The 27653-nt window shown below is 36.0% G+C and overlaps 1 long non-coding RNA gene across 5 annotated transcripts in view; it reads left to right on the top strand.

The window, feature by feature from the left end:
* Positions 1-21475, top strand: part of LOC144301721 (uncharacterized) — a 185367-nt gene extending 163892 nt beyond the window's left edge. For 2 of the 5 annotated variants that reach the window (XR_013368462.1, XR_013368465.1), the window contains one exon: positions 20757-21475. This is a non-coding gene — a long non-coding RNA (uncharacterized LOC144301721). The remainder of the gene's footprint in view (positions 1-20756) is intronic. The other 3 variants (XR_013368463.1, XR_013368466.1, XR_013368458.1) reach the window with 3 other exon arrangements.
* The last annotated feature ends 6178 nt before the right edge of the window (positions 21476-27653 follow it).

Here is a 27653-nt window from a genome sequence, read left to right as displayed (position 1 = left end):
ATTCATGAGAGACACACAGAGAGCAGAGGGAGAAGCAGGCTCTCTGCAGAGAGCCCAATGTGGAACTCAATCCCAGGACCCCCGGATCACACCCTGAGCAGATGCTCAACCACTAAGCCACCCAGTGGTCCCTGAATGAAACATTTTAATCAGATAGATGTTTTGTAAATGTTTTCTCCTACGTTGCTGTTTGTTTTTTAATTCTATTGATAGTGTCCTATGAAAAGCAGAACTTAAATTTTGATAAAGTTCACTTTTTTATGGAATGTTCTTTATTGTTGTGAGAAATACATACAACCTAAGGTTGCAACAATTTTCACTTATGTTATTTCTAGAAGTTTTATAGTTTTATTTTTAAGTTAGCATTCATTTTAGTTTTTGTAAATGATGGGAGTTCGTATTTTTTTCAATAAGAATAGCTAGTTTTTCTTGAAATACTATTTTTTTCTCCACCAAACTTTGCACTTCTGTCAAAAATTATCTAAAACTGGTAAAAACTGACTAAAGTCTGTGTGTATATATATATAATATATATATATTATATATAATATTCTATAAATATGCATAATATATATGTGGTCTCCATGTCTATGTATGTGTTTATGCATATGTGTGTGTGTGTGTGTGTGTGTGTGTGTGTATTTGAGTATATATCTGGATTCTCTACTTTGTTCCATTGATGACTTTTTCCTCTCTATTTGCCAATATGACAAAATCTTGATCACTGCAGCTCTATAAGAAATATTGAAATTAGGTACTGCTAACCTCCCAAATTCATTCTTTAATTTAAAATAGATTTTCTTATGTTATTCTGAGGTCCTTGAACTTCCATATGAATTCTAGAATCAGCTTTAAAATTTCCACAAAGGCATTTATTTGTATTTTCATTGGGATATCTATTATTCTAGAGATTAATTTACAAAGAATTGAAATCCTAATAACTTTGAATACTCTAGCTCATAAACCAGGTACATCTCTCCTTTTACCTAGGACTTCTCTCAGCAATATTTTGTAGTGTTCATTGTATAGGTTTTAACCCTTTTAGTCTGATTTTCCCAGAAGTATATACTTAGATACAATTATAAATTAATTTTAATCAGTTTAGTAACTTACTGCTAGTAAGTATGCAGAAATATACTTGTTTATTTTATATTGATTTTATATATCACATTCCTGCTAAATTTGATTCTAGACCTTTTGTTGTGTACGCCATTGGATTTTCTATGTAGATGACCATATCATCCTTGAATAAGAACAGTTTGCTTATTATCTCAAATATGTATGCTTTCATTTTTTTTTCTTGCTTGATTGTACTAGGTATTACCTCCAATAATAGGTTGGATAAAAGTTATGAAAGCAGGCATGCCTACTTTATTATTATTGAATTTAGGCAGAAACCTTCAAATATTCATTCTTAAATAGGATGTTCTCTGTAAGTTTTTCACAGGTATCTTTTTTTTTCCACGTTAAAGAAGTTCCTTCCCTCTATTCCTATGAATGGATGGCTGTGAGGTTTTTGTTGTTGTTTTTCCTTTAAAGCTTTATATTTTAAGAACAGTTTTAGGTTCAGAGCAAAACTGAGAAGGTATACCCTGCATCACATATACATGACTTGCCCCATCATTGGTGTTCTACATCAGAGAGATTTATTTATTACACTTCACAAACATATATTGATGCACCCTAATCAACTAAAGTCCACAGTTTACATTAGGGTTTTATCTTGATATTGTACATTCTATGGGTTTGGACAAAGATATAATAACATGTATTCATCATTATAATATCCTACAGAGTATTTTTACTGCCTGAAAAATCCTCTGAGCTTCACTTATTCATTCTTTTGCAACCCAAACCATGGCAACTGCTGATCTTTTTACCGTCTCCATAGGTTTAGTTTTAGTTTTAGGTTTTTTGTTTGTGTGTGTGTGTGTGTTTTGTTGTTGTTTGTTTGTTTTTGTTTTTGTTTTTTTGAGACAGAGAAAGGAGAGGGGAGGCATAGAGAGAGGAAAAGAGAGAATATTAAGCAGGCTCCATGCCCAGCCTGATGTGGGGCTTAATCTCACAACCCTGAGATCATGACCTGAGCTGAAATAAAAAGTCAGATGCTCAACTGACTGAGACACCCAAGCATACCCCCATCTCCATAGTTTTACCCTTCCCAGAGTGTCATAGCTGTAGTCATATCTTATATAACCTTTGTAGATTACTTTTTTTTTTAGTCAGTAATATGCATTTACTATTCCCTCATGTCTTTCATGGCTTGACAGCTCATTTATTTTAGCACTAAATGATAGTCTATTGCTTGGATATACCAAAGTTTATTTAACCATTCCCCAAAGAAAAGTATCTTGGTTGCTTCTAAGTTTTGGTATGAATAAAGCTGTTATGAACATCTTTGTGAAGGTTTTTGTGTGGACATATGCTTTCAACTTCTCTGGGCATATACCAAAAAAGTGCATAGCTGAATTGTATCATATGAATCTGCTTAGTTTTGTAATAAAGTGCCAAACTATCTTCCCAAGTGGCTGTACATCTTGCATACCCACCAGCAATGGAATGAGAATTCTTGTTTCTCCACCAGCATTTGGTGTTATAGTTTGGGATTTTGATCATTCTAGCAGGTATGTAGAGATATTTCAGCATTGTTTTAATTTGCATTTCTCTAATAACATGATATGTAGAGCATCTTTTCATATGCTGCTCATCTGCCATTTGTAGATTTGTAGACATTCTTTGGTGAGACTCTAGTCAGGTCTTTTGACCATTTTTAATCTGGTTGTTTGTTTACTTATTATTACATTTTAAGAGTTATTGTTATCTTTTGAAAAAATAGTCCCATATCAGATGTGTCTTTTGGAAATACTATCTCTCAGTCTGTGGCTTGCCTTCTCATTCCTTTGACATAGGCTTTCCAGAGCTACATTTTTAATTTTAATAAAGTCCAGCTTATCAGTTATGTCTTTTATTGACTATAGCTTTGGTATTCTGTACAAAAAGACATCATTGTTTTGCTTCATTGCATTTTCTTTGTCCTGTATCAATGATCAGGTGGCTATATTCATGGGGTCTATTTCTGGTCTTCTATATGTTCCATTAATCTATTTGCCTAAAATTTTGTGAATATTATACTGTCTTGATAACTGTAGTCTTAAAGTTTACAGTAAGTCTTAAAGTTGAGTAGTGTCAGTCTTCCAAATTATTCATTTCCTTCATCTGTCTTGGCTATTCTGATTCATTTCTCTCTCCACATAAAACAACAATCCGTTTATTAATATCAATACATAGCTTGATGAGATTTTAATTGGTATTACATTAAACCTATAGATCCAGTTGGAAGGAGCTAACATTTTTGACAATACTGGGCCATCCTATCTATAGACATGGAGTATCTAATTTTTTATTTCAATTATCAGAGTTTATAGAATTTTCCTTATATTGATCTTGTACATTTTTTGCTAGGTTTATAACTAAGTATTTAATTTTGAGGGGTAATAATATATATGGTTTTGTGATTTTGATTTCAAATTCAACTTGTTCATTATTGTTAAAGGAAATTGATTTTTGTATTCATTTTGTATCGAGCAAATTTGCTATAATTGCTTATTAGTTTCAGGAGTTTTTCTGTCAGTTCTTTTGCATTTACTACAGAGACAATCATGTCATCTGCAACCTAAGAGTTTAACTTCTTCTTTCCAAACTATATACCTATTATTTCCTTTTCTTATATTATTGAATTAGCTAGTATTCCAGTACAATGTTGAAAAAGTATTGAGAGAGAACATTTTTGCTTTGTTCCTTATTTTATTTGGAAAGCTTCTAGTTTCTCATCATTAAGTATGATCTTAACTATAGGTAAATACGTATATTATATTTATGATTATATTTATATTATTATATGTAATATCAAGTTGAAGAACTTCTCCATTCCCAGTTTACTGTGAGTTTTAATTATGACTGTGTGTTAGATTGTGTCAAATGCTTTTTCTGCATTACTAATATAGCCATGTGTTTTATAATTTTTGTTTTGGTTATTTTGTTTTATAGTCTTGTTTTGTTTTTTAAGCCTGCTGATATGCTAACGCGCATGCCTGTGATAAATCCCACTTTGTCATTAGGTATCTGTTGTTGTTGTTGATTTGTTAATATTTCATTAAGGATTTTCATACCTGTGTTCATGAGAGATATTAGACTGCAGTTTTCTTTTCTTGTATTGTCCTTTCTGGTTTTTCTTTTTAGGGTTATTCTGGCCTTATCAAGTGTTTTGGGAAGTATTTCCTCTGTTTGTTTATTCTTTAAGAGATCATAAAGGATTGGGATAATTTTTCCTTAAATGTTTGGTAGCATTCCTCAGTGCCCTTGTTTGAAACTGTTAATTTCTTTTAGAAGGTTATTAATTATTGACACGATTTTTAAATCAAATCCTATTCAGATTCTCTATTTATTCTTGCGTGAATTTTGGCAGATTGTGTCTTTTAGGGAATTGGCTCATTTCAACTAAGTTATCAAATATGTGGGCTTAAAGTTATTCATAGTATTTCTTTATTGTCCTTTTTATGTCCATGTGCTCTGCAATGATGACCTTTCTTTCATTTTCTGATACTAGTAATTTATATCATCTCTTTTTTAAGAAGTCAGCCTAGTTAGAGGCTTATTACTCTTGCTTAGCTTTTCAAAATCTACCTAAACTTTTTTTTTTTTTTTTTTTTTTGTGAGAGCACAAGTGAGGAGGGAAGGGCAGAAAGAGAGGGAGAGAGAGAATCTTAAGCAGGTTCCATGCCCAGCATGGAGCCCAAAGTGACACTTAATCTCATGACCCTGAAATTGTGACCTGAACCAAAATCAAGAATTGGTCACTTAACTGACTGAGCCATGCAGATGACCCAAAAATCTGCTTAACTTTTTGAAAATATGGAATAGATATATAAGAGCTCTTTTAATGTTGTTAGTTATATTTAATATGATATCTAGATTAACTTAATTGGTTTATTCTTCTCTCCATTATGCAGTTACATTTTCCTGCTTCTTTGTATTTTGGATATTTTATTGCATGCCTAATGTGATGGTTAATTTTTATGTGTCAAACTGGCTAGGACACAGTATCCAGATATATGGTCATACATTATTCTGAATATATTTGCAAGGATGTTTTTTTGGATGACATTAACATTTCAGTTGGCAAACTTTGAGTAAAGTAAATTACCCTGTTAGAATGTAGGTGAATCCTTGAATAAGTTGAAGGTCTTAATAAAGAAGCAATGACCTCATCAAACTTTTTGAGTAGTTTTCTCAGTCTCCTGTGAATTAGGAAGCCTTCTCTTGTGAGTGTCAAGTACTATTCTCTTTAATCCTTTTGGATGGTTCTTTCCATGTGCCTTAGTCACTCTGGGCTGCTATAACAAAGTATCATAGAATTGGGAGGCTTATTAAACAACATTAATTTATTTCTCAGTTCTGGAGATGAGAAGTCTGAAATAAGAGTTCCGGTACAGCCAAATTCTGGCCAGAGTTCTCTTTCAGTTTACAGACTTCCAACTTCTTGTATATTCAAATGGAAGAAAGAGAGAGCTAGGTCTTTGGTCTCTTCTTACCAGGACAGTAATTCCATTCATGAGGGCTTCATCCTCATGACTTAAATGCCTCTGAAGGCTCACCTCCAAGTATCATCATATTGAGGATTAAATTTTAACATACAAATTATGAACTGAGGGAAGAAACATTCAGGTCAAAATATTCTGTCCTTGGCCCCCAAAAACTCATGTCCTTTTCACATGAAAAATAATTTCATCCCAGCATCCCTAAATGTTTTAATTTGTTCCAGCAATAACTCCTAAGTCTCACCTAAATATATCTAAATTAGATATGAATATGGTTCAAATTATAAATCACCCTGAGTCAGAATTCTTCCCCTGTTGTCAACTTGTAAAACCAAACAAGTTATGAGCTCCCCAAATATAATTGTGGGACAGGAATATAATAGACATTCCCATTGAAAAAAAGAGAAATAGGAAAGAAGATGAGAAGGCTTATGGGTTCCAAATAAATCTACAACCTAGCAAAGCCTGAGATCTTAAGGCTTGAGAATCATTCTTTTTGATTTCTTGACCTGTGGTTCAAGTCCACTGGGTCTGTGTTCCTGCTGTCATAGGGAAGTTGGAGAGTTTCCTCCCCCAAGAGCTCTGCTGGGCAGAGTTCAAGCCCCTATGGCTTTGGGCAGAGGTTGGCTGAACTGTTGAAAATGAGGTAGTGGGCCATCACTTCTGAAACTGAGGAAGCAGCCCTGATCATTTCTGAATCACCTTTGGGGTCATTATTTCCTTATATTGAAGAATAGAGCATGTTCATAGCCAAATAGCTCAATAATCCTATCCTGTAAACCCATGAGTCTGGCAACCTTCCTTTATTCCTTCTGATCTTCTCCTTCACTTCAAACTGTTAGTTTTCTTGATTGGACTAGCTGATTAAGTCCACAATTTCACACTCATACTAATCTCCTCATCAAATGGTTGTTTGGCCACACCCTTAGCATTTCTCTTCTGAACATGCTTTCTCATTTTTTGCAATACGCGTAGACTGAGGAGTTTCCAAATCTTTCCATTCTACTTTCTTTTTGCTGAATATTTTATCATCCAGTAATTCATCTCTTCTTACATTTACTATAAGCAGTCAGGAGAACCAAAATGCTCCTTTAGTAATTTTATCCTTCCCTAAATATCTCATTTCATTGCTTGAAACATTTACATTCCACAAGAAATTGGAACAGATAAACAACTCAGCTGCTTTTGTTGCCACTTTACAGCAAAAATCACCTTTGTCCAATAAGTTCTTCCTTTCTGCCTGAGAGCTCATCAGAATGCAGTTTATTATCATACTTCTACCAACATTCTATACATAATTACTGATATATTATCTAAGAAGACAAAAGTTTTATCTTATCTTTTTTAATTTTAATTTTTAATTTTTATTACTATTTTTTTAGTTTTCTCTTTTTAAGACCTCACCACATTGCCTTTAAAAAAGATCCTGCATAAAAATCTTTGCTGTTTATAGCATGTCCTTCAATAGTCTTTCAACCTCTACTCATTACCAGTTCCAAAGTCACTTCCACATTTTTAGGTATTTGTTACATGAGCACCTCATTTCTCAGCATCAATTTCTGTCTTAATTTGGACTGCTATAACATATTACCATTGACTGGGTGGGTTAAACAACAAACATTTATTTTCATTGTTCTAGGGGCTGGAAATCCAAGATTAGTGTGCCATCAGGGTAGGGTTTGGTGAGACTGTTTTCTAGTTTGTGGGCTGTAGACTTCTTGTATCCTCCCATGGAGGAAAGTTAGTGAGCTAGTTCTCTGTCCCATTGTTTTGAGAGCAATAATCCCATTCATTAAGGCTCTACCCTTATGACCTTCTTACCTCCCAAAGGTCCACCTCCAAATATATTCACAATGAAGAATAATTTTCAACATATTAATATTCAAGAAACACATATCCAGTTTATAATACAATGTTTTTAGGTGGTTTCATTAAATGCAGTGTACCGATTAATATTAGGCTAAATATCTGATTTCTCTGTGTAGCTTTATAATAATTTGTACTAATATCCTGCAAGTCCACCTTCTTTGGTTTGCTGAATTTTTAACTTTATCTTTTCAAATATTATGAGCCCTGGGTTCTGCTTAGCTTCCTTCTCTTGGCACCATTTTTAAAACTCTCCTGTTGCAGAAATTAATACTAAGTTCATCTCGTCGGTTCAGGGTTCCGTGTCTTTTATTGCTTGATGTCCATTGTCTTGAAAACCATTATGTCATATATTTTGTTGGTTTTATTGTATATAGTTTTGTTTACTTAAAGCATAAGTGAAAACTGACCCTTGTTGTTCCATCTTCCCTGAAAGGTCTGGTTAGTAATTTTTTTCTTTTAATTCAAAAAGTTAAATGATAAGGAAAGAATGGTAAGGAAACATTATTTGCCACAGCCATATATCATCTTATGAACTAGTAGATCTAGTACCATACCTGTAAGATGTGAAATAGTTTGGCTACCACTAAAATTAAGAAAGGCAAAAGAACTAACTTGAACTAACTTGAAGAGTCAAGACTATTATAAGACTAAATCTCTAAACTTTAAAGATAATGTAGTATGTCAAAGGGTGAAACTCCAAACAGTGTGAAGCAGTGGCTTTAACCATCTAAGCAGCATGATATTCTGAAGATTGTCTTGTCATGCTGGAAGGTCAGGTTCAGAAGGCTCACTAGAGAAGTTTCTCCCCACAGAGAAGGAAAGAAAGAGTGGCAGAAGTTTTCTGCACACCGTGAAGGTGACTTTGTTCTCAGTGTGAGAGCAAGGTGGTCACAGCTCTATAGACTGAACTTGTTGTAAGCCTATCTATAATGCCTGTGCAGGAAGCAGAGAGGTGAGTTTAGCTCTAGCCTTTTATCTTCCCCTCATGACCTGGTAGCATGAGTCTAGTGCTGACCAAAAGAAAAGAAAGAAGGGCAAGAGACACCAAAGACCTTCCCAAAATTGGTATATAATTTTCTCATAAGGAAAATAAAACCACGAAACAACTCTACCAGTGGCATAAAATGGGAGAGGAAAGGAAATGAAATAGAATGCAAGCACAAAAGAGTTTTGAGAAAGGGCCATATTTTTAAGAGTTTATCATGTTGGAGCCAATTTCTCTGGGTTATTGCCTCTAAAACATGTTAAAGTCCAGGTCTATGATGTTTTTTGTCAGTTTTATAGTTCAGGCATTGTAAATATAATATATTGTCAAGTACTATTAGTACTACACCAATCAATATTTGTGCAACCCATGTATTTGCTGAATAACATTTGCTGGCTTTTTTTTTTTTTTTCCTTTTCCTCTAGGACTTGGGCATTAATCAATCTTTAAAATGGGTTTTGATAATTATCTTTCCCTTTATGCTACAGATTATATGTAAATATATGGATATTATACATACACACACCTAAGTGTGTTGGATGTATTGAAATCCATTTGAAATATATTGACATCTTTCATTTTTTTTATGTTCCATTCATTAACTACTTTACTTCAAATTGGTGACGTTTTATTGCTTAAAAACTTTTGATAGAAAGGGGGGAGGAGCAAGATGGCGGAAGAGCAGGGTCCCCAAATCACCTGTCCCCACCAAATCACCTAGATAACCTTCAAATCATCCTGAAAATCTACGAATTCGGCCTGAGATTTAAAGAGAGACCAGCTGGAATGCTGCAGTGAGAAGAGTTCGTGCTTCTATCAAGGTAGGAAGACGGGGAAAAAGAAATAAAGACACAAAAGGCCTCCGAGGGGGAGGGGCCCCGCGAGGAGCCTGGCTGAGGCCGGGGCGAGTGTCCCCAGGACAGGAGAGCCCCGTCCCGGAGGAGCAGGAGCTGCACCGACCTTCCCGGGGGAAAGGGGCTGCAGGGAGGTGGAGCAGGACCCAGGAGGGCGGGGATGCCCTCGGGCTCCGGGGACACTGACAGAGCAACTGCGCCCCGGGAGAGTGCGCCGAGCTCCCTAAGGGCTGCAGCGCGCACGGGGGACCCGGAGCAGCTCGGGGGGCTCGGGGGCGGCTCCGCGGAGGGGGCTGCGGGGGGGAGCAGCTCGGGGGGCTCGGGGGCGGCTCCGCGGAGGGGGCTGCGGGGCGGGAGCAGCTCGGGGGGGCTCGGGGGCGGCTCCGCGGAGGGGGCTGCGGGGCGGGAGCGCGAATCCACCAGCGCAGGCCCCGGAGCACAGGGCGCCCGGACACAGCCCAGGATCCGGCCTCCCCCGGGACAGGCAGAGGCCGGGAGGGCCCAGGACAGCGAGGACGCTCCTGCCCCAGCTGAGCAGATCAGCGGCCCCGCCCGGAGCCTCCAGGCCCTGCAGACGGAGAGCTGCGGAGCTGAATCCAGGTTTCCAGAGCTGCCCCGCCACTGGGGCTGTTCCTCCTGCGGCCTCACGGGGTGAACAACCCCCACTGAGCCCTGCACCAGGCAGGGGCACAGCAGCTCCCCCAAGTGCTCACACCTGAGAATCAGCACAACAGGCCCCTCCCCCAGAAGACCAGCTAGACGGACAACTTCCAGGAGAAGCCAAGGGACTTAAAGTACACAGAATCAGAAGATACTCCCCCGTGGTTCTTTTTTTTGTTTGTTTGTTTTTGTTTTTGTTTTTGTTTTTGTTTTTGTTTTGTTTTGCTTTTTGATTTGTTTCCTTCCCCCATCCCCTTTTTTTCTCCTTTCTTTTTCTTTCTCTTTTTCTTCTTTTTTTTTTCTTTTTCGTTTTTTTTTTTTCGTTTTTGTTTTTTTCTTTTTCTTCCCTTTTTTTTTCTCTTTCTCTTTTCTTTCCTTCTTTCTCTCCTCTCTTTTTCTCTTTTTCCCAATACAACTTGCTTTTGGCCACTCTGCACTGAGCAAAATGACTAGAAGGAAAACCTCACCTCAAAAGAAAGAATCAGAAACAGTCCTCTCTCCCACAGAGTTACAAAATCTGGATTACAATTCAATGTCAGAAAGCCAATTCAGAAGCACTATTATACAGCTACTGGTGGCTCTAGAAAAAAGTATAAAGGTCTCAAGAGACTTCATGACTGCAGAATTTAGAGCTAATCAGGCAGAAATTAAAAATCAATTGAATGAGATGCAATCCAAACTAGAAGTCCTAACGACGAGGGTTAACGAGGTGGAAGAACGAGTGAGTGACCTAGAAGACAAGTTGATAGCAAAGAGGGAAACTGAGGAAAAAAGAGACAAACAATTAAAAGACCATGAAGATAGATTAAGGGAAATAAACGACAGCCTGAGGAAGAAAAACCTACGTTTAATTGGGGTTCCCGAGGGCGCCGAAAGGGACAGAGGTCCAGAATATGTATTTGAACAAATTCTAGCTGAAAACTTTCCTAATCTGGGAAGGGAAACAGGCATTCAGATCCAGGAAATAGAGAGATCCCCCCCTAAAATCAATAAAAACCGTTCAACACCTCGACATTTAATTGTGAAGCTTGCAAATTCCAAAGATAAAGAGAAGATCCTTAAAGCAGCAAGAGACAAGAAATCCCTGACTTTTATGGGGAGGAGTATTAGGGTAACAGCAGACCTCTCCACAGAGACCTGGCAGGCCAGAAAGGGCTGGCAGGATATATTCAGGGTCCTAAATGAGAAGAACATGCAACCAAGAATACTTTATCCAGCAAGGCTCTCATTCAAAATGGAAGGAGAGATAAAGAGCTTCCAAGACAGGCAGCAACTAAAAGAATATGTGACCTCCAAACCAGCTCTGCAAGAAATTTTAAGGGGGACACTTAAAATTCCCCTTTAAGAAGAAGTTCAGTGGAACAGTCCACAAAAACAAAGACTGAATAGATATCATGATGACACTAAACTCATATCTCTCAATAGTAACTCTGAATGTGAACGGGCTTAATGACCCCATCAAAAGGCGCAGGGTTTCAGACTGGATAAAAAAGCAGGACCCATCTATTTGCTGTCTACAAGAGACTCATTTTAGACAGAAGGACACCTACAGCCTGAAAATAAAAGGTTGGAGAACCATTTACCATTCGAATGGTCCTCAAAAGAAAGCAGGGGTAGCCATCCTTATATCAGATAAACTAAAATTTACCCCAAAGACTGTAGTGAGAGATGAAGAGGGACACTATATCATACTTAAAGGATCTATTCAACAAGAGGACTTAACAATCCTCAATATATATGCTCTGAATGTGGGAGCTGCCAAATATATAAATCAATTATTAACCAAAGCAAAGAAATACTTAGATAATAATACACTTATACTTGGTGACTTCAATCTAGCTCTTTCTATACTCGATAGGTCTTCTAAGCAAAACATCTCCAAAGAAACGAGAGCTTTAAATGATACACTGGACCAGATGGATTTCACAGATATCTACAGAACTTTACATCCAAACTCAACTGAATACACATTCTTCTCAAGCGCACATGGAACTTTCTCCAGAATAGACCACATATTGGGTCACAAATCGGGTCTGAACCGATACCAAAAGATTGGGATTGTCCCCTGCATATTCTCGGACCATAATGCCTTGAAATTAGAACTAAATCACAACAAGAAGTTTGGAAGGACCTCAAACACATGGAGGTTAAGGACCATCCTGCTAAAAGATAAAAGGGTCAACCAGGAAATTAAGGAAGAATTAAAAAGATTCATGGAAACTAATGAGAATGAAGATACAACCGTTCAAAATCTTTGGGATACAGCAAAAGCAGTCCTAAGGGGGAAATACATCGCAATACAAGCATCCATTCAAAAACTGGAAAGAACTCAAATACAAAAGCTAACCTTACACATAAAGGAGCTAGAGAAAAAACAGCAAATAGATCCTACACCCAAGAGAAGAAGGGAGTTAATAAAGATTCGAGCAGAACTCAACGAAATCGAGACCAGAAGAACTGTGGAACAGATCAACAGAACCAGGAGTTGGTTCTTTGAAAGAATTAATAAGATAGATAAACCATTAGCCAGCCTTATTAAAAAGAAGAGAGAGAAGACTCAAATTAATAAAATCATGAATGAGAAAGGAGAGATCACTACCAACACCAAGGAAATACAAACGATTTTAAAAACATATTATGAACAGCTATACGCCAATAAATTAGGCAATCTAGAAGAAATGGACGCATTCCTGGAAAGCCACAGACTACCAAAACTGGAACAGGAAGAAATAGAAAACCTGAACAGGCCAATAACCAGGGAGGAAATTGAAGCAGTCATCAAAAACCTCCCAAGACACAAGAGTCCAGGGCCAGATGGCTTCCCAGGAGAATTTTATCAAACGTTTAAAGAAGAAATCATACCTATTCTCCTAAAGCTGTTTGGAAAGATAGAAAGAGATGGAGTACTTCCAAATTCATTCTATGAAGCCAGCATCACCTTAATTCCAAAGCCAGACAAAGACCCTGCCAAAAAGGAGAATTACAGACCAATATCCCTGATGAACATGGATGCAAAAATTCTCAACAAGATACTGGCCAATAGGATCCAACAGTACATTAAGAAAATTATTCACCATGACCAAGTAGGATTTATCCCTGGGACACAAGGCTGGTTCAACACCCGTAAAACAATCAATGTGATTCATCATATCAGCAAGAGAAAAACCAAGAACCATATGATCCTCTCATTGGATGCAGAGAAAGCATTTGACAAAATACAGCATCCATTCCTGATCAAAACTCTTCAGAGTGTAGGGATAGAGGGAACATTCCTCGACATCTTAAAAGCCATCTATGAAAAGCCCACAGCAAATATCATTCTCAATGGGGAAGCACTGGGAGCCTTTCCCCTAAGATCAGGAACAAGTCAGGGATGTCCACTCTCACCACTGCTATTCAACATAGTACTGGAAGTCCTAGCCTCAGCAATCAGACAACAAAAAGACATTAAAGGCATTCAAATTGGCAAAGAAGAAGTCAAACTCTCCCTCTTCGCCGATGACATGATACTCTACATAGAAAACCCAAAAGTCTCCACCCCAAGATTGCTAGAACTCATACAGCAATTCGGTAGCGTGGCAGGATACAAAATCAATGCCCAGAAGTCAGTGGCATTTTTATACACTAACAATGAGACTGAAGAAAGAGAAATTAAGGAGTCAATCCCATTTACAATTGCACCCAAAAGCATAAGATACCTAGGAATAAACCTCACCAAAGATGTAAAGGATCTATACCCTCAAAACTATAGAACACTTCTGAAAGAAATTGAGGAAGACACAAAGAGATGGAAAAATATTCCATGCTCATGGATTGGCAGAATTAATATTGTGAAAATGTCAATGTTACCCAGGGCAATATACACGTTTAATGCAATCCCTATCAAAATACCATGGACATACAAAAAAAAAAAAAAATACCATGGACTTTCTTCAGAGAGTTAGAACAAATTATTTTAAGATTTGTGTGGAATCAGAAAAGACCCCGAATAGCCAGGGGAATTTTAAAAAAGAAAACCATATCTGGGGGCATCACAATGCCAGATTTCAGGTTGTACTACAAAGCTGTGGTCATCAAGACAGTGTGGTACTGGCACAAAAACAGACACATAGATCAGTGGAACAGAATAGAGAATCCAGAAGTGGACCCTGAACTTTATGGGCAACTAATATTCGATAAAGGAGGAAAGACTATCCATTGGAAGAAAGACAGTCTCTTCAATAAATGGTGCTGGGAAAATTGGACATCCACATGCAGAAGAATGAAACTAGACCACTCTCTTTCACCATACACAAAGCTAAACTCAAAATGGATGAAAGATCTAAATGTGAGACAAGATTCCATCAAAATCCTAGAGAAGAACACAGGCAACACCCTTTTTGAACTCGGCCATAGTAACTTCTTGCAAGATACATCCACAAAGGCAAAAGAAACAAAAGCAAAAATGAACTATTGGGACTTCATCAAGATAAGAAGCTTTTGCACAGCAAAGGATACAGTCAACAAAACTCAAAGACAACCTACAGAATGGGAGAAGATATTTGCAAATGACATATCAGATAAAGGGCTAGTTTCCAAGATCTATAAAGAACTTATTAAACTCAACACCAAAGAAACAAACAATCCAATCATGAAATGGGCAAAAGACATGAACAGAAATCTCACAGAGGAAGACATAGACATGGCCAACATGCATATGAGAAAATGCTCTGCATCACTTGCCATCAGGGAGATACAAATCAAAACCACAATGAGATACCACCTCACACCAGTGAGAATGGGGAAAATTAAGAAGGCAGGAAACAACAAATGTTGGAGAGGATGCGGAGAAAAGGGAACCCTCTTACACTGTTGGTGGGAATGTGAACTGATGCAGCCACTCTGGAAAACTGTGTGGAGGTTCCTCAAACAGTTAAAAATATACCTGCCCTACGACCCAGCAATTGCACTGTTGGGGATTTACCCCAAAGATACAAATGCAATGAAACGCCGGGACACCTGCACCCCGATGTTTCTAGCAGCAATGGCCACTATAGCCAAACTGTGGAAGGAGCCTCGGTGTCCAACGAAAGATGAATGGATAAAGAAGATGTGGTTTATGTATACAATGGAATATTACTCAGCTATTAGAAATGACAAATACCCACCATTTGCTTCAACGTGGATGGAACTGGAGGGTATTATGCTGAGTGAAGTAAGTCAGTCGGAGAAGGACAAACATTATATGTTCTCATTCATTTGGGAAATATAAATAATAGTGAAGGGAAAATAAGGGAAGGGAGAAGAAATGTGTGGGAAATATCAGAAAGGGAGACAGAACGTAAAGACTGCTAACTCTGGGAAACGAACTAGGGGTGGTAGAAGGGGAGGAGGGCGGGGGGTGGGAGTGAATGGGTGACGGGCACTGGGTGTTATTCTGTATGTTAGTAAATTGAACACCAATAAAAATAAATAAATAAAAAAAAAAAAACTTTTGATAGAAAAAAATAACTTTTGATAGTAACCTTGCTTCCTTTCTTCCTTTCCTTAAGCTTGTCTTACATATTTTAACATTTGATCTGTTAAACTTCTCTGCTGTTAAAGATCACTAAAGAGCTTCCAGTGGGTACTGTGACACTTAGATGTTAGCCATCTTGGAATCCTATTGGAAGCGGTTTGGGGATCATTCTGTGAAACTTTTCAGCACTGCTTACTAGGTATCTTGAATTTATCTAGTCTTCCATTGTTTTCCTGTTATTACAGTTTTTTTCTTCTAGTTATCTGGTAATTATACTCATAAGTTTTCTACTTGAAAGTGATTTTTTTGGAACATTTTAACCAGTGACTTTTGTCTAGTCACTTAAATTATATACCAGTATGCCATAGACACATGATCCAAAATTTGTGTAATTTTTCTGAAAAGCCTATGGGATGAATCTTGATAATTCATATTCTGATCCATAATGTGTTTCTTTTGGCTTATGTTTGAAATGATTTTAATTATGTTTATGCACATAATAGTTATCAGGTCAAGTGAGGTTTTTTCCTCCTTAATGTATAATAACAATGATAATAATAACCATAGTAATAATATAAGGATACTGTTATGATTTTGTCAATTTAACATTTGTTAAGTAGAGCACCGAGTACTGGATATTGGGCCATAAGTTCAACAATAGACCATATGATAATTGAAAGAGAAATTTGTCACAGTTCATAGGAAGTAAATGGCATACCCTGAAGGACCACATGAGAAGGTAAGATTGCAGAGACAAGACTTGGGGCACATGCCTTTCTAAATGCCTATGGAGAGAGTGCACTGGGGTTCCCAGGCTAGAGTGGTTAATTCAAACCAAAAGTGTGAAATGTTGGTAAGTCCCCCTGGGATCTTATGTAAGAGGTACATAAGGCATACAGTCACTGGGAGACAAGGAAGACAGTTGATCACAAGAACTATCGAGGAGTCACATCAGGAACTTAACATTTTCTTACAGCTCTGTGGCTGCTGTCTAGGGCATGTGCAAGAGAAAGGAGAGATTGAAGCCTTTGCCATTACTTGGCTTCTTATTTCAGCTGTGTTCTCTCACAGGTTCTTTGGCATTTCTGCGGTACTACATAATTGTGCTCAAAGTACCTAATAAAAACAGCATAAAATCATGAGGGAATGGAATTTTTATGTAAATATATGACCTAATACAAGATTCTCTCTCTCTTCCTCCAGTTGATGGACTTTCCTCCAGATCAAAATAGTGTGGAAAAGCTTAAGTTTTCCCTCAGATTATCTAGTTGATTTATGTTATCAACCCAAGATAAATGCCAGTGGCACTCAAAACAGCATGAAAGCCTTTAAAGTGAGCCAAGGGCATTGCTATGTTCTACCAGTTTGGATCAATATTAAAATTAACTTTTCTCCAGTTAATATGTTTTCACAATTGGCTAGAAAAGCCTATCTTTTTGTTTTGTTTTGTTTTACTAGTTTAGTCCTTGTTAGTGCGAGTCTTGATGAATTCATTTTGATTCTTTAAAAAATGTAAAATAATTACTTAGCAAATAGGAGATTGAATTTGGACCTTTTGAACTTAAAATTTATCTATAATGTGAAAAATATGTTTCCATAATATGGCTCCTTTCATATACTATAATAACTTAAACCATTGGAAAGTACCGTTATTTGAACATTTTTAATAAAAATCAAAATGATAATTTCATGTTCAACTAAATATAATCAAAGATAATTATTCTACAAAGGGTTCATGATATACAGGCTATTTCAAAAGGAACACCAGGTCATGAAAAATTTCAGAAGGGATATTACTTTCAGAATCATGGAAAACAAACCTAATTTTATTCTAGTTGCATTTGATGAAATAATATTCTGGTATATCAGACATAATATAGAATATTTGGTTTTGTTACCTTGCGTATAAATTGACATTATTTAAATATGTGTTCATATATATGAATATACATATGTGTGTGTTCATATATATATTCATATATATATATGTTCATATATGTGTGTGTGTGTGTGTGTGTGTGTATTTAAACACCTTTTCCTGGAAAGATCTTGACACTCAATGGCATAACATCTCCAAAGTTTGAGACTGTCAAACAGTCACATTGGCACTGTCAGGCAAAAGGCTAATGAGTCTGAGATGGTCCTAAAATAAGGACTAAAACTTTTGGGAGGCTTGGCAGATAGCATTAAATAAATGGGAAATATTCAGCTCTAGAGCAGTTGATTAGGAAAGAGGGAAAATTTTACTTGCAAATAGGACATAGTTGGCAGGTTAACCTGCACAGGTCTCAGTGCTATTGAAATCTCATAATGGTGCTTTGTAAATGCTTGCTCTTAAGCTTTGACATTTTATAATTAAGTTATTGGTATATAGTTTCTTTGTTGGGTGATGGGCTGTTTAAGGAGAAAAACCTTTAAAAACTACAAAAATGCTTTTAGTTCATAAGTATACACAGTTATCGTTAGCCTAAAATGAAACCAGCAAATAACCTTTTGATTTTCTCTTTTCCAGTCTGTACCGTATCTATGAAATTATAGTTGCCTTTTTCCTTCTTTCTTTTTCCCATTTCCTTTTTCTTTTCTCTCTCTCTCTTTTTTTTTTAACAGTCTAGGAAATGGTAGTTTGAAAAAAATGATTACCATCAGAAATCCCTATTCAATTTTGGCTAAATATCAGAGCTTGAATGGAATTGCAGTAGGTTGCACTAAACCATTTTTGTTATGACCTTGTATTGTGAAATTTTGACTCAGACAAAATTCTGTTTATATTTGTTGAAAGAAACTAAATGTATCTGGATTATTGGAAGAAAAGTTCTTATCCTCATATCTTATATAGACCTGACTAAAGTTTGAGAAAATATAGTGAGTATTATTTTCTTATATGTAATATGAAAGTTACAATTTCTTGCCTATAAGAAAAATTATATAATAATCAAGAAAAAAATCTTGATTTTAAAAATTCAAAATTTCTTATATAATTAAGTTGGGATATGACATTGTTTTAGGATTTCTTTTGATATATTATGAGTAAAGTAACTCGGAAATAACTTGTGTCAGTTCCACACCTGTAATTATGTGGAATTATGTTAATTAGACTAACTAAAAAGTGTTGAACATTAATGATTAATGATAAGAAAGGATGGATCATAAAATTCTAATAGAATTCAAAACTGATCTAGAGTGAATATTTTGAAAGGAGTTATGCCAATAAATGGAACACTTAAATGCTAATAAAAACAGCAATAAGAATAAATTAATGATCAGAGTTTAGATTTCTATTGAAAAATTCAAGCCATTGATATGTCTATCAGAGAAGATGAACTAATAAAAATATACTACAGTATATTGTCCTTCAGTGATTAACTTTACAGTTTTCAAGATACATACATCCATTGTCTCATTTGTTTCTTATGTAAACTCTGTGGCAATGCTAACTGGAAACTGACCTCAAAGATGAAATAGCAAACCCCATTATGTAGAGTGATGAAATTGAGATTATGAGTCAGATGTTCTTCTACATTAGTAACAGAGGCTCAACTAACATAAAAGATAGCAATATGATCTATGTAATAATGATATAAACAAAATTATAGTCTAGATACAATTATAAGATCTAATCCAGAATTTGACCCTCTCCATTTTCAATGATTAAATTCATATTGTCTCTCTGGAAAACAATAGAGTTAATTCTCTAAATTTTAGGTTTTGACTTCTTCTCTGGGACCCTCAGTGTCTTCTGAATAGCCACTCACTTTGTAATTCCTCCTCCCAGTCGTGTCACTTGCCTAACTGCCACCTGTTGATATATATATATGATTTATTTATATTTATATTTTTGAAATGTCTATATCTAGGATATTTATATTTCTGTATAGGTATGTATATCTATATCTAGGATATGTCACACAAATATGTAAGTTGGATGAAGAGAATTAAGGTTTTTATTGGACAGAAGATTACTTAAAAATTGAAGCACAGTTTTACTGCTCTTAAAAACTTAGAATAATTTTCTAAGGGCAGGGGTGACTAAAGCTTTGCTTCTTTATCTAGATGAAAGAATTTATAATTTTTTTCCTGTATCTCAATCTGTTACCATTTATTAAGAAGTGAAAGGTGAGAATTTCTTGTATTATTTTTATGTCCAAACAAGAGAACTAAATGATTAAAAACATTTAGTAATATGTAACATGAATCATTTGATGGAATTGCTCAGGTATGAAATGTACATATTCTTAAGCAAAAAGGAAAACAATACATCAAATTTATATCTTGTTGTTTGTTACTCAGATGGCAAGTTCTTTTATCATCTGTTATCTATAATTTCTGAAGCTACAAATATAAAATTATCTTCTTTCTTAATTTTATTTTTCTTTCTTAATTTTAGAGCCTGAATAAGACTCTTCAACTTGCTCATTTTTATTAAAAATACCAAAATTATTTAATAATCTTATGTGAAGTAATATATAAAATTAGAGGGGATCCCTGGGTGGCTCAGTGGTTTAGCGCCTGCTTTTGGCCCAGAGCATGATCCTGGAGTCCCGGAACTTGCTCCTCCTTCTCTCTCTCCCTCTTTCTCTGGCTGTGTCTCTGCCCCTCTCTCTCTCTGTGTCTCTCATGAATAAATAAATAAAACCTTTAAATATATATACATATATATATGTATATATATATATGAAATTGGAAAGTCCTTGAACATCTTATTCGTAACCATACATTTATATGTAACGTGACAATGGAAAAGGTACAGATTTTCCTTTTGTAATTATCAATGCTAAGATTGTCATTCCTAGAATCTTATTTAACTATGTAAATTAAATGTTTTTCTTCGTGTAAAATTATATTAGATATATATGTAAATCTATACATACTTTTTCTAGATATTTTTGAAAATACATAAAATTACAAAATAAGAAAAAATAGATATTAGAAAATCTACCAAATACAGATCAATCAGCTAATTGACATTGATTCTTCCTCAACTATATGGAAGTCGTTGGGGCAGCCCCGGTGGCGCAGCGGTTTGGCGCCGCCTGCAGCCCAGGGCGTGATCCTGGAGACCTTGGATCGAGTCCCACGTCAGGCTCCCTGCATGGAGCCTGCTTCTCCCTCTGCCTGTGTCTCTGCCTCTCTCTCTCTCTCTCTCTGCATCTCTATGAATAAATAAATAAAATTTAAAAAAAATCTTATATAGAAGTCGTTGTAAATGCTACATTTATTAGTTAATGTATAAAATTAGAGAAAGCCTGATTACTTTTCTTACAAAGCTAACAAACCAGTTTTGTTTTATCTGGCAGGACCTAAAAATACATGGAAAGATGATTACAAACAAATGCTTCATGAATAATAATTCAGTGGCAAAGAAACAAAGCAAAAAACCCACAACTACAGGGGGGTTCATAGACTCGACTCCCAATCAGTACAGGAATGAAGAATATTATAATTAATAATGATGAACTTTCTGGAAGCCTTGAGCTTGGAGTCAATTTTGAAGGAAGGGCTGGCCAATTGGTCATCCAACTTTGCTCTATAGTTTATTATGAGTAAAAGTCTGACGCACTAATGAAAAAATGGTTGAAGGCAAAAGACATGAAGAGAAATCTCACAGAGGAAGACATAGACATGGCCAACATGCACATGAGAAAATGCTCTGCATCACCTGCCATCAGGGAGATACAAATCAAACCCACAATGACATACTACCTCACACCAGTGAGAATGGGGAAAATTCACAAGGCAGGAAACCACAATGTTGGAGAGGATGCGGAGAAAAGGGAACCCTCTTACACTGTTGGTGGGAATGTGAACTGGGGCAGCCACTCTGGAAAACTGTGTGGAGGTTCCTCAAAGAGTTAAAAATAGACCTGCCCTACGACCCAGCAATTGCACTGTTGGGGATTTACCCCAAAGATACAGATGTATGAAACGCCGGGACACCTGCACCCCAATGTTTCTAGCAGCAATGTCCCCAATAGCCAAACTGTGGAAGGAGCCTCAGTGTCCATCGAAAGATGAATGTATAAAGAAGATGTGGTTTATGTATACAATGGAATATTACTCAGCCATTAGAAATGACAAATACCCACCATTTGCTTCAACGTGGATGGAACTGGAGGGTATTATGCTGAGTGAAGTAAGTCAATCGGAGAAGGACAAACATTATATGTTCTCATTCATTTGGGGAATATAAATAATAGTGAAAGGGAATAGAAGGGAAGGGGGAAGAAATGTGTGGGAAATATCAGAAAGGGAGACAGAACATGAAGACTCCTAACTCTGGGAAACGAAGTAGGGGTGGTGGAAGGGGAGGAGGGCAGGGGGTGGGGGTGAATGGGTGACGGGCACTGAGGGGGGCACTTGACGGGATGAGCACTGGGTGTTATTCTGTATGTTGGTAAATTGAACACCAATAAAAAATAAATTTATTTAAAAAAAAGAAAAGAAAAAATGGTTGAAGATAGAATGTACTTCTTTTCATATGCTGATAAACCAAGGGAAAGTTAGAATGCTCCTATAAACATACATTAAATATGTGATATTTTGACCTGGTATGGAAATTATTTCTAGCCATTTAAAAATGCATCTACTACATATTTTCAAAATGAATTATAGGAAAGGTGAATTAGAAAAAGGCCTCCCAAATATATATGTAAAAACATAAAATAACAATCTTGCTAGAACTCAGTGTTTCTAGGTAGAATTAAGTCAAAAACTATTGAGGCACATGATATCCAAGTATGTACTGTCTTAAATACCAACATAAATTGACCATGAACAAAGTGAATTTAAGAAATATTCCAACTGATGCTGCGAGATACTCAATGAGTTCTGGGAAGCAAAAGTTATTTAGTCTACAAACATTTCCAGGGGAGTGACTTAGAAGAAAGGGTGGTGCTTTTCTTGATAGACTGCCTACTATATACATAGCTATCAGTGACAGGACAAGACACCACTCATAACCAGGAAGGGTAAGTAAGGCAGACCATACACTTTCATTTTCATCCATATGAATGTGCTGAAGTGAAATAAATGGTAATTTTAACAATGTATGACTATTAAAAGCATATATATCCCTTAATCAGTTTCCCTAATGAGATTGGATAACATTTAAAATAGATCATTGAAAGGGCACCTAGGTGGCTCAGGCAGGTAAGCATCTGACTTTGGCTCAGGTCATGATCTCAGGGTCCTGGGATGGAACCCCAGGTTGGGCTTCTTGCTCAGTGGGGAGTCTGCTTCTCCCTCTCCCCCTGTGCTCCCTATTTGTTCTTGTTTTCTCTCAAGTAAATAAATAAAATGTTTTTAAAAAATAAATCATTTATTCATACTACTGTGAAAATATTTTTGAAAGAAAAAACAATTCCAGAATGAGTTTAATTTTCAAAATTCCATATATAGACATGTCTAATTTCTTTGAAATACTAAATAGTAATATACATAATCATAAAATTGCCAATTAATATCAACATTTAAATATTATGAATCATTCTCATTTTATTTTTTTTTATTTTTTTTTAAATAGTCACACACAGAGAGAGAGAAAGAGAGAGAGGCAGAGACACAGGCAGAGGGAGAAGCAGGCTCCATGCACCGGGAGCCCAACATGGGATTCCATCCCGGGTCTCCAGGATCGTGCCCTGGGCCAAAGGCAGGCGCTAAACCGCTGCGCCACCCAGGGATCCCTCATTCTCATTTTAATATCAAAAAAGTTTCAGAATTTCATCTCATATCAAATAAAACAGAGAAAAATCAGCATCATAAATTTTCTGACTTTTGCCTCCAAATATGTCTTTTGTTTTTGAACTTTTTTAAAATTTAAATTCAATTAGCCAACATGTGGAATATCATTAGTTTCAGATGTAGTTCAATAATTCATTAGTTGGATAAAACACCCAGTGCTCATCACATCGAGTGCCCTCCTTAGTGCCAGTCACCTCATCACTTCATCACCCCATCACCCCGCCCATTATTCTCCAGCAGCCCTCAGTTTCTTTCCCATTGTTAAGTGTCCTATGGTTTGTCTCCCTCTCTGATTTCTTCCCATTCCGTTTTTCCCTCCCTTGCCTTATGATCCTCTGCACTATTTCTTATATTTCTCATTGAAGTGAAACCATATAATTGTTCTTCTCTGAGTGATTTATTTCACTCAGCATCATACCCTCCAGTTCCATCCATGTTGATGTAAATGGTAAGATCTCATCCTTTCTGATGGCTGAGCAATATTCCATTATATATATATATATATATATATATATATATATATATATACACAATATGTATATATATATTATATTCCATATTCCATATATATCTTTGGGGTAAATACCTAATACTGCAATTGCTGGGTTATAGGGTAGCTCTATTTTTAGCTTCTTGAAGAATCTCCATACTGTGTTCCAGAGTGGCTGCATCAGCTTGCATTCCCACCAACAGTGTGAGAAAGTTCCACATCCTCAGCAACATTTGCTGTTTCCTGTTATTAATTTTAGTTTTTCTATTTGGTATGAGGTTATATCTCACTGTAGTTTTGATTTCTATTTCCCTGATGCCAAGTGAAGTTGAGCATTTTTTCATGTGTCTGTTGGCCATTTGTATGTCTTCTTTTTTTATTCATAAGACACACACAGAGAGAGGCAGAGACATAGGAAGAGGGAAGATCAGGCTCCCACTTGGGGAGCCTGATGCGGGACTTGATCCCAGGATCATGACCTGAACCAAAGAGATGCTCAACCACTGAGCCACCCAGGTGTTCCTCATTTGTATGTCTTCTTTGGAGAAATGTCTGTGTCTTCTGCCCATTTCTTGACTGGATTTTTTTTTTCCGTATTGTTTGATAAGTTCTTTATAGATATTGGATACTAACCCTTTATCTGATATGTCACTTTCAGATATCTTCTCCCATTCTGTAGGCTGACTTTTAGTTTTATTGATTATTTCCTTTGCTATGTAAAAGCTTTTTATCTTGATGAAGCACCAATAGCTCATTTTTACTTTTGTTTCCCTTGCCTTTGAAGACATGTCTAGCAAGAAATTGCTGTGACTGAGGTCAAAGACGGTGCTGCCGTGTTCTCCTCTAGGATTTTGATGGATTCCTATCTCACATTTAGGTCTTTCATTAATTTTGAGTCTATTTTTGTATGTGGTGTAAGAAGATGATCCATTTCATTCTTTTACATTATGACTGTCCAATTTTCCCAACACCATTTGTTGAGGAGACTGCCTTTTGTAATTGGAAATTCTCTCCTGATTTGTTGAATATTAGTTAACCATAGAGTTATGGGTCCATTTTTGTGTTCTCTATTCTGTTCCACTGATCTGTTTGTCTGTTTTTGTTCCAGTTCCATGCTGTCTTGATGATCATAGCTTTGTAATATAGCTTGAAGTCCGGCATCAGACATACCTTCTGTAACTTCTTTCAAATTTTAGTAAATATGGCAACTTTGTGTGATATGATATAAACATGATCTTCTTTATGTAGTAATATCATATTGATCTTAATAGTTAAAGGTTAATGTCACATAAACTAGGTATTCTATAAATATCTTTATAAACATGGCTTTCATTTCAGAGGACACCCTAATGTATTATAACACAATTAAGAAAAACATTATGACATGCAAATATATTCAGTTTAGATCAGCATTAATATAGTGAATATATTTAGAAAATATTATAATAACACATCAATAGAACATGATATTCATTAATTAAAACCTTTTGGCATTTAAACACATAACATCACCCAGTGGAATATAACACCTTAATTTTGGTTTTCTGTTCATTATAAATTTGAACAATATTATTTAAAAACCAAGACTGTTTTTATACATGATTGGTTATTCAATAAAAGCATTAGATGGTAAACTCCACAGTGATATAAGATATTACAATTTGAATTAGTTTGAGTACTTTCTTATATTTTTTTAATTGGTTAAACATATTGAAACCTAGGAAAGTGAAGTAACTTGCCAAAGATACAAAACATGAATGCTGTTTATATTATTCCATGTGCTCTATGTTTGAATTACAAGCAAAATTTATATTAGAGGCTATAGGGTAAACAGTGATTGTCCAAATTTCCAGAGACACATGCATTTGTTTTTTTCTTTGAATGTTTAACCCTTTCATTCATCATATATTTATTGCAGGCTAAAATTTCCAAGATCTAATGGCTTAACTACGGATACAAAGAATAGTAAATTATACTTAGTTTCCATAAATAGAATGACAATTAACAGTGCAATGTAATTTGCATTGTTGTGATAGTTTCTGAAAGCTCCAAGGGGAGTTATTTAATCCAGACCAAAAAAATGAAATGAAGAAACATTCTTTATGATATCAGTGTGTGTGGGTGTTTGTTTTCCCTAAGACATTTATGTAGGGAAATATTTACGTTTCCCTAAGACATTATGATTTTTGTTTGTTTGTTTGTTTTTAATGGATCACACCTAAAATCCTCAAATATTCTTTAAGATTTTATCTATTCATGAGAGACACAGAGAGAAAGGCAGAGACATAGGCAGAGGAAAAAGCAGGTGACTTGATCCCAGGACCCTGGGATCATGACCTGAGCAAAAGGCTCAAACACTGAACCACCCAGGTGCTCCTAAAATCCTCAAATATTATATATCTGTTAGAAGATGTGTGTAATGAAGTAAGAACTACTCATCTCTGACTGTTGAAATTGCTACCTTACTGGTCTGTACCCACATAGTCTGCATTTCCCACTTGTAAAACAAAAGCACTTTGCTTCTCCTTAAGGAGACACCTTCCACCTGAGACTGAATTTCACACGGGCTTAGGCAAGGATTTCTCTTCTGCAAATATCATGTATAACCTACATCACTTTCCATTGCTAAGGAAAAATTCTCATCTACATGGAAATATGTTACACCTATTCAGCTTGAGAAGAAAAAACAAACTTTTTTTTTTTAATCTCATCCTTGCTCTTTTCCTTGCTCTCCATTTATGACACTATTCTACAACATGGTTAATATTGTTCTTATTCACCTCCTGATTCCAGCCTTAATCCACTTCTGTTGGGCCTTTCCCCCTTAGTACTTTTCTTAAACACCAGCAGTCTCTCTTTGTGAAGCCCAGTACTCAGGTTTTGTTCTGATCTTGCTGGACCTCCCTTCCCATTTAGCTGTTGACCCCTTTCCCTAGATTTCCATGTAATCACACCTTCATTTTTTTTCCTCCTCCTCCTCTTGGCTCTCTTGCCATCTTCTCACTGTTGTTTAGATATTCCCACAACCTCCAATACTATCTACATATAAAAGGTTATTATATCTTTATTTCCAACTCTGTTCTCTTTTGAGCTATTTTCAGTATCTTCATTTGTAAGTCTTATCAAACATTTTCAAATAAAATATTAATCCCCCATCCCATACCATGCTCTTTCTCCAGTCTTCCCCTTCCAAGTCCATGAAACCTTTCTTCCCCTAGATACTCAAAGAATGTCGGAGATCTTAGGTGTACCAGAGAAAATTTAGAATACCTAAGTGAAAATGGAATTTCAGATAAGTAATAAATAATATGTTGGTATGCATATGTCCCAGATATTGCATTGGCTGTAGTTAGAGTAAAAATATTTAGAACCCTTTATTTTTATTTGCTATATCTTCCAACCCCAGTGATCATATTTGTCTCTACATCAAATGCTAATAATCTCCAAATTTTATCTAAAATCTTGCAGCTTCTCATCAGCTCCACTGTGAAATAACTCAGTACAAACTGAGAGGTTAAAGCTATCACTTCCTCTTGGACTTACAACAAATTCCAAACACCAGACAAAAGCCTGACATACCTCATGCCTCACGTGACTACCTGTCCAATGTCACTTCCTAACATTCTCTCTTCATGAAATTCCAGTCAAACCCTTCTTGTATCTGTACCTTAAATATACTATACATTAATCTACCTCAAGGTCTTTGAATTTACAATTCTTTCTGCTAGAATGATTTTCACCTATTCTCTTTTATCATTTAAGTTTCAAATCTGTTAGCAGTTATTTGTTGTGTGAATTAGTTCTCATCTACAACTCCAAAATTATCTATCCTTATAATTTATTTCCTTATTATTAATTGCATTATCTGAAATTGCTACATTTTTATTTGTTTATATTTCTTTTATTCTATATATTATCTTGGTTAGGGGCAGCCCCAGTGGCCCAGTGGTTTGAAACCACCTTC

The sequence above is a fragment of the Canis aureus genome, chromosome 30, assembly GCF_053574225.1.
Source record: "Canis aureus isolate CA01 chromosome 30, VMU_Caureus_v.1.0, whole genome shotgun sequence".
Classification (NCBI taxonomy): domain Eukaryota; kingdom Metazoa; phylum Chordata; class Mammalia; order Carnivora; family Canidae; genus Canis; species Canis aureus.
The sequence above is the reverse complement of the archived record's forward strand: the minus strand, read 5'-3'. Positions and strand labels throughout refer to the sequence as shown.